The sequence below is a fragment of the Nyctibius grandis genome, chromosome 1 (genome assembly GCF_013368605.1).
Source record: "Nyctibius grandis isolate bNycGra1 chromosome 1, bNycGra1.pri, whole genome shotgun sequence".
Lineage (NCBI taxonomy): Eukaryota > Metazoa > Chordata > Aves > Nyctibiiformes > Nyctibiidae > Nyctibius > Nyctibius grandis.
In genome coordinates, this window is record NC_090658.1 from 31578206 (window position 1) to 31586224 (window position 8019).

Below are 8019 nucleotides of genomic sequence, written 5' to 3' on the forward strand. Positions count from 1 at the left end.
ACACAAACTAGAGCAACGGCTCTCACTTTACACACTAACGAGATTTCACTCATCTCTGCTCTTCGCAGTCGTTTTGTTTTATAGGCTGTATAAATAGGATGTGCTTGGGAGGGGACTGGCATGAACAAACTCCTAACAAAAATTCTGTTTTTTTTTCCCTCAGAATATTAATTTAAATTCTCAGGCTGACTGTCTTTTCAAAGGTAATCACGTGTCCCCTGAGTTCAGGAACAAAAGGGAAAAACCAGGCCTGGTTTCTCAACATAGTCAGAGACCCCTTCATCAAGCCCAGTGCCTCTCCTCCTCTCAACCTCACTTTATGATCATGGGGAACACAGAAAGCAACACTGTATACTTAAATTTGGCCTTCAGCCTTAAAATCTGAAGTTACTATTTTGTGGTATGTTAGCTTTTTAGGCCTCCTTTCCGCTTAGATGTATTTATAGTCTACAAATCAAGCACATCTAAACTATTGTCCTTTCAAACTCTGATAACGTTTAAAAAATGTGTAATATATACCTAGATGAATAAAATACTTTCCAGAGAAAGCAATAAATGCCAGGGTTATTGTTACGCACACCTCCTCGTACCCCTGCGATATGAAGTAGGAGCAAATCCCCACCTATGGTCAGGCTACGCTCAATGCAGATAGATGAGGCATCAAGACAGCTTCAAGCGGTTTTACTCCTCCCCATGCCCCCCTTGGTTCAGTTTTAAGGATTGCTCTGACGTTCCCAACTTCTTTACAGTCCCAGAGGTGTGAATCACTGCAGACAAGTTCTTGACCAAAGAATTCATCACCCGTTCTAGATTTGGGATAGAAGTGGCATAGCACCGCTCAGGGTGCATGTATGTCGCACCCTCCAGTCTGGAGCAGAGCAGAGTGCTGGTGCATCTTTGTGGAGCAAAACCACCGTCTGTGGAGATGCCAGCTTGGGTCCTGGCAATGAAACGCCCGCAGGTGCATGCTGCTGGGCCTGAGTCACCGAGCCCTTTTCTTGGTGTCTGTCCTTCATCCTCACAGTATCTTGGAAAGGCAAAACATCGTGACACCCACCTTCGCAGGCAGGTTACTCAGGTGCCAAGGCTCAAGGAATCCATGCAGATGAGGTATATAAACATTCACGTGAAACGGGTCCCGAGAGATTTGATGAAAAGTGTGTGGAAGGGCTGTACTGAGACAGCACATCTGCCTGAGTCCTGTTCCTGGAGTTTGCTAACGGCCACTTCAGGAGCACGGAAGCTGTAGGAAACATGAGGCCCACAGTGTAAATAAAATGTAGGCTCTTTAATTATGGCCTGAGGGCCTGCCATGGAGCAAGGACTTGAATGCAAGAATTTCAGGTCCCAGAGAACCTGACCACCATACCGTTTATTTCTGTATATGCCCATTAAAGTATTGGGTATCTGTAATTTATTAAATTCTTCATACTCTTTTTAGTTATGTTTTCTCTAAAGGTAGAAGAGGTGGTCGTTCAGAGCATCCTCTCTCTCTACCGTATTTTTCCTATGTCCTCTGGTTCCTTGATCTCCTTCTCTCCCCTTTCTCTGTTCTTATGTGTCTCCTTTTTTCCATCTGCATTTTCCTCCAGCAGCACCCATTTCCTGTGGGTTTCATCACCACCCCCACCCTGCTTCCATCTGTTGAAGAGATCAGCCACGAAGTTAACTTGCAATTACACTACCAGTGAAATTACACCAACAACTACAGCGGCATTACTAGGCATTAAAGCGAACACCCCAGTGAAATTAATGGGAGAGGGGGGAATTCATCCCTCTCACAAACAGGTTGTCAGCAATCTCAGGTAGGTAAAACAGCAGCTTCTCAGCTGTATTGAGGCCAGGGTCCCCTCTCGGTAGCCTAGAGAGACAGAATTGCTTTCCAGCAGCCTGGCTGAGACTCTCCGCAGCCAGCATGTGCCATGAGAGGCGGGGAAATACATCAAAGGACTGGCCGCAGCTGTGGGCTACAACTCTTGACACCTCTGACAGAGCAATAATGGGAATTGACTGCAATTTCTGTGGCAATGGTCCAGTATAGCTCTACCGACTCGGACTTTTTAATGTGATAATTTCTCTCTCTGGTATGCAATTTAATAAATTTGTCAATGTTTGTGCATTGTGCCTTTTTTTTTCCCCACGCAGAAATAGTCTTATAAAAGTCCAGTTTCAGGAATGGGGCAACAAATTAGAAAAGCAATTTGAGTTACAAGGTTAGATGACCTGTATATGCCAGCAATTTTCACAGTTACTTTATGTGGTATATTCAATATTGTGTGAATTAAATTTATTCTATCATTTTAATAATACTTTAATGGATCGTGTGGACTGATGTAGACAGAGCACTGTGCAATGGTATAAAACGCTATAGCTGCCTCCTCAAGTTTTGCTATGTCATTTCTGTGTAGATTATAGTAATAATTTGAACAACCTGATTAGAAATTAATTGCGAATTTTATAAGTGAATTTCTCAGGTAAGAAGAAAAAAGTTCTCTACTTATAGAGAGTACTAAAACTTAGCATTTAACTAACTGCTACATATAGAAGGAGAATAGCTCATGGCTGATTTTGCATAATGGGTCTAATTTTTTCCAGCTTTGTCTGTAATAAAGAACCTGCCACCCTGAAGGTGGCCCTTATCTCCCGTTCCAACTTTAAATCATGCAGCCAATGCCATGGGGATAAAACTAAGTTGTAAATCAATATTTCACCACCCAGATGTACTTGGAAGGCCCATTCAGCCCTCATCATGGAAAAACTTTGCTGTGTGCAAAATTTTAAGGTGCTGAATGAGACGTCCCTATTTCTGATATCCTGAGAGCATCTATTGATCAAACAACCTAGAATGCTGAGAATTGGGGTGACTGCTCATCCAGCTACCCGTGCCTCACCTGGATGGCAACAGCGGTCAGGAAAAAGTAGATGTTTGTTGACTGTGTTGGATGGAAGACGCCACCTCTAATATAAACGCTGTTGTGGGAATAGCTGCGCTTCTTCCGTACGTGTTTGGAAAACCTTGCCCTGTCCTTTGTGCCTGATCCCCGAAGCAGGCGCAACTGGACTGCATAGTGCCTGCGAGCCTCTGGGATGGCACTCCTTCCCAAGCCACTGGGATGGCACACTCCTTCCCATAGCACAGGGGATTCCTCCCACCCCTTCGGTTTGGCTGTGTCAATGCTGAAGGCAATGCAGGCATATCCAAATTATCATTTCAGTAACTCCCGTACAGCTAGCAAGGCAACTCTAGCAGTGTGGTGCTTAACATGAACTTGAGAAGCCGTTCAGGTTTGCAGTTAGCGGATACAGAGCTCTATTGTGAGGATTACATGGCTCCCCTACTTGAGGCTAGATGTTATAAAGCTGATTCAGGTGACGTAAAGCTGAGTCTTTAACTATATTGTGACCATTCAGTAAACTGAAACAAGATGGGAGAGTCCAAAAAAGTAGATAGGTGCACTCATATAAAACTGAGAGAGGCTGGAGGAAGATGCGTGACCTAATCACAGGCTCTAGACTAGGATTAAGAGTAGAAAGCCAGTGGGACTCACAATCTTTTATTTGTTTTTTTGGTTTTGTTGTTTGGGGTTTTTTTAAGAGATAAACAACTGCTTCCATTTTATGAGGATTTCTGATGGAACATTGTCCATAAACCTGAAGTATTTTCTGGACTCCTATGAGGAAAACATGGCTGTAGGTCTTCATCTCACCAGCGTATCATTCTGGAAGCTGAGAAAGCTGCCTGGCAAGAGGCAGTACGAGATCATCTTTCTAAACCGTGTTCTTGAAGTACAAGAATAGATGGCCCTCAACACTAATTATGAGCAAGATCTTGCTTTTCCTGTGTTTCATTTTCTAAAATAACTTAATAGGAAGGGAAGCATAAACCCCATATTTGCTCCAAGATAACAGAAATCCCACAGTCATCATCCATAGTACAGTCCTGTTTTCCAGAGACTGGAAATAATAACATAACACTTAGATGAGGTAGCATAAAGTCCATGAAATTGCAGAATGTATTCCAATGTCTTCAGATTCTGCAAGGGCTTCTTTTTCTTTCCTTTAATGACCTGTAAGAGAAAGAGAAAGTTTCCAAGAGTCACCTGCACTTCCACACATGGGCCAGACGCCTTTGTCCGTGAGACCACCACAAGATTATTATCGTCCTGGCGCTTACAGCTGCACTGCGTAGAGTCACAAGCCATTTGAATTGTGTGCTGCATGTCTGCAGACACCGTAACGAACCTGTCTCCAACAGAGACTCTCTTCAGTTGGATGAATACGACCAAGAAAGTACTTGCAAATGCACAGTGGCTAGGATTTTGCCATTTTCAGTGGGAAAACACATACAAAATATGCTTATTCACCAACCAGACTATGCCATTGTTACAGGCTGGTTTCAATTTGCCCGAAGCTGAGCCCACAAAATATAGAGTGAAGGAGGAGTATAATGGAAGTAATAAACTTGACAAAATGTATCGGAGCAACTGTTTTAACTTCCCCTTGTGTGGAGATCTAGGAAAGACAGTGGTCAAGGAAGAACTTGGTAACTCTCCATTTTGATGGGAAGAGATGGCTAGAGGAAAAATATGCTTTTCCAGGTCTGAAGACAGTTAGTTTTGGTGGCTTTCTACATGGGAGGTTTTCATCCTAACATATTTTTTCTTTATTAGCAAACAGAATACTAGCTAACTCCTATTAAAAAATTACCGGGGGAGGCAAAGCAGTGCTTATAATAGAGTTATTGCTGCAACCTTAATTAGGGCATAGTGCCAAATAATTCTGTGATGAAAAGCAAATCAATGTAATGATGCTTTCCTATTACCTTTTTTTGGGGGGAATGAAATGTCACAAAACATTTTGCAGACTTCCTATTGGGGACCAGGGCATACGGGACTGATTTACAACAGAAGGCAAAAGGATTTTGTTTACAATTGGTGCAGGTAGACAGACAGCTGCTGGAACTGAAGGTTAAAATATGTTTTAATTTTCTAATGACAGCAAAGGATGAAGCACTTACTTATAGACTATAAACTTTCAAATGTAGTATAGAATCTGACTAGACTAAACATAGTATATCTACTTCCCTTTTTCACCCAGATAGACATTGTTTCACCTAAACCGAAACTGCTCTGGAAATTCAAACCGTGTCATTTAGTCTTGTGCTGTAAGGTCCTGCAGGTTTAAAGTGATTTTTGTCCACATCCTGACAGCTGAAGAACCCCACCTCTGTTGAAGTCGGTAGGCGTTTCACAGGCTTTCTTTCAATGGGTCACATCTTATTCACTTTTTCCTCTATCTGTACTGAGGCATGCTTTCAGAGGAGTTTATCCACATAAGGGCTGACTAAATACTGAGCAAACAGTTCAGAATTTGGCTCTTTTATAAATAATGATTCAAAGGTTTGATTTAGCTACAGATGAGCCTGAGCCACAAAAATTGCATCTGGCTCCTAACTGTGTCAACTCCCGTGGCAGAGATTTTTTTTTTTCCCAGCCAAAGCTTGGCCTGAAAGTTCATGCCGAAAGACAAACTGTGAACCAGAAGCCTGTATCAGTGCTCCGGGTGAAGTGCGTACCAAGATAGCCTGCAGCCGTATGCCAGCTTGCCATTGACCTTTTATCTGCATAAATAGTCATGACCTTTGGGCTGCTGAAATTAGTGCTAGCTGCTCGAGCAGTCAAGTATCACAACCCTGTTCTGCTCAGGCCGCATCTCTTTGCCTCTAACTGCTCGCACCGTCTCTTTCGCTGGGCGATGGAGGTAGGTGGGGGCACGGGGCAGCTTTCTTACCTCTGTGGACATCCTCTGCCTCAGAGAAAATCCATCACTGGCTGGGTAAGACCGTACTAAAGCCTCGCTATATCAACTGAGCGACACAGAGAAGAACTTAGTGAATGAGTTGACAATCCACCTTTAGACTGACACTTTTCTATAGGGCACAATAAACCTTCACCTTCACTCTTGCTTTAATCTACCATCCCCTGTCATTATTTTCCATTACATTTAAAGTAAGTCCTAAAAGAATTTTAAAATCAAAAGAAATAAATCGTTACCAAAATAGTTATTCTTTTGCTAAGCCTCAAAGTGAGTTGTTTTGCTTAAAAACTGTAGTAGATCACTAAACCACAGATCTCTTTTTAAAATATAATCTACTTTTTATTCAGTGGACTGTATGCTGTATAGGATTTAATGCCCATTATTTTCCCAGTAGACCAGAGCTAGCATGCTCTCTCATGTAAATAAACATTTAGTCCTATTTCAAAATGCATCATTTGTGTCCCTGAACCCACAGCAGTTTTAGTTATCTTTGGAAATAGGTATTTGTAGTTTTGCAAGCACATTTTTTTCCAATTGTTTAGAAGAGATCCTTTGGTTGCTTAAATGACAATATTGACAAGGCCTGGGGAAAAAAAAAAAAGAGTGGGATACTTCTAAGGATATAAAGCAGGAAAAAAATTACAAACATTTTCAAGATTCTCCAAGACGACAACTGCACAGACACATTTCAAAGGGAGGTTACTACCCTGAAATTCACTCCAAAGCTCTTTTTTTTTGATTTCCTTTAACTAGAGCTTTTTTCTGTTGGGCTGTTTCAGTCACGGGATAGCAGATACCAAGTGTATTTTTCAACATTATGTACATTCTCTGCATCATGCTTTAAAAATTCCAGTGACTCCTGTTATACATTCTGGAGACATTTTTAATTGCACTAAGGAAAACTGTCAGCCAAGTAGTGAGATAGCTAGTCACTAATCCCCGTGTTTTTAAAACTAAATTTGAGGGACCCATCCCGCAAGCAAGAGTGGGAGCTGCATGCTGAAGCACACGTCTGCCGCCTTGGGCAGACATGTTGGAAGGGAACTAATTGTTCTGCTGCATCAGGTCTTTCAGCTCCACACCAACGTCTAGCCCACAGCGGTCGGGGTGAGCTGAATTTCACCGCACGTTTCAGGAATATCTTCTTGCTGAAACGGCTGCAATGCCACCCATATGGTCCTTGGCCAGCCACCCGAAAAGCAAGTGTCCTGCCTCTCTCCCAGAATGATTTGGACAAGGGCCACGAGCTCTGAGAATGAGTTGGGAGGGTGCAAGACCTGCAGAAGTGTCGTTACGCTGTGCGGTTGGAGCGGGTGCAAGAGAGGATACGGGCTTCTTGCTCGTATTTCTGTGAGCAGTTGCACAGAAGCAAGAGCCTATGACTCTCAAAGTCTGTTTGCCAAATTACAGCATCTCCCTCTTCAATTATTCCTAAGAAAGGGCATTTATGTTTCACCAGAGAAGCAAATGAAGGGCTGGTCTGCAGCCTTCTCCTCTGCAGCCAGTGAGCCCCTTACGCACACGCTACATTACAGCTGCAGAGAGGAAAAAATGTGGGCTACCCTTGCTGAAACATTGGCAGCACATCACTGTTTACAACTGGAATTCTTGCTGCCTGCTTTTACCAATGACAGCGTAGGACAGGAATAGGAAACTTCACATGATGATGAGGTCAACTTTTTTTCGCTTGTCCAGTGCCCCCAGCCGAGCACAAAGCTGCTGAAGTTAAGATTTATGATTGCTTGCGAAAAATTGAGCTTGAGCCACGATTTTTAGCTGGCTCTTTTGTGTTATCTTTTATAGCACTTCCAACAGCACACTCGTTTGAAACTTTTAAATGGTTTACTTTCATTTGTTCCTCATTTCAGCTCTCCCGCCTTGGTTATCTGTGGCCGCACCAGGAGCAATTTTAACTTGACCCATTCACGAGTAAATGAGAAGGCAACGCGAGTGTTTGCAAAGCGTGTTTAACTTGTGTCTTTCATCTGTGATTAATATTAAATCTGTTGAGCTACATAAATAAGTAATTCACTTACAAACCTGTCAAACCGATAGTAATTTCTTCCCCTCAGAGTTTACAGCTCTGAGGTGTCCCTTCTAATGGTTTAATTTCCTTTTGTGTACCTGGAGATAAAACCAGCCAGCTGGACAACCTTCATGTGTGGAAGAGGGAGGGCTGCTCAGCTGTTGTTCTCCTCTGCC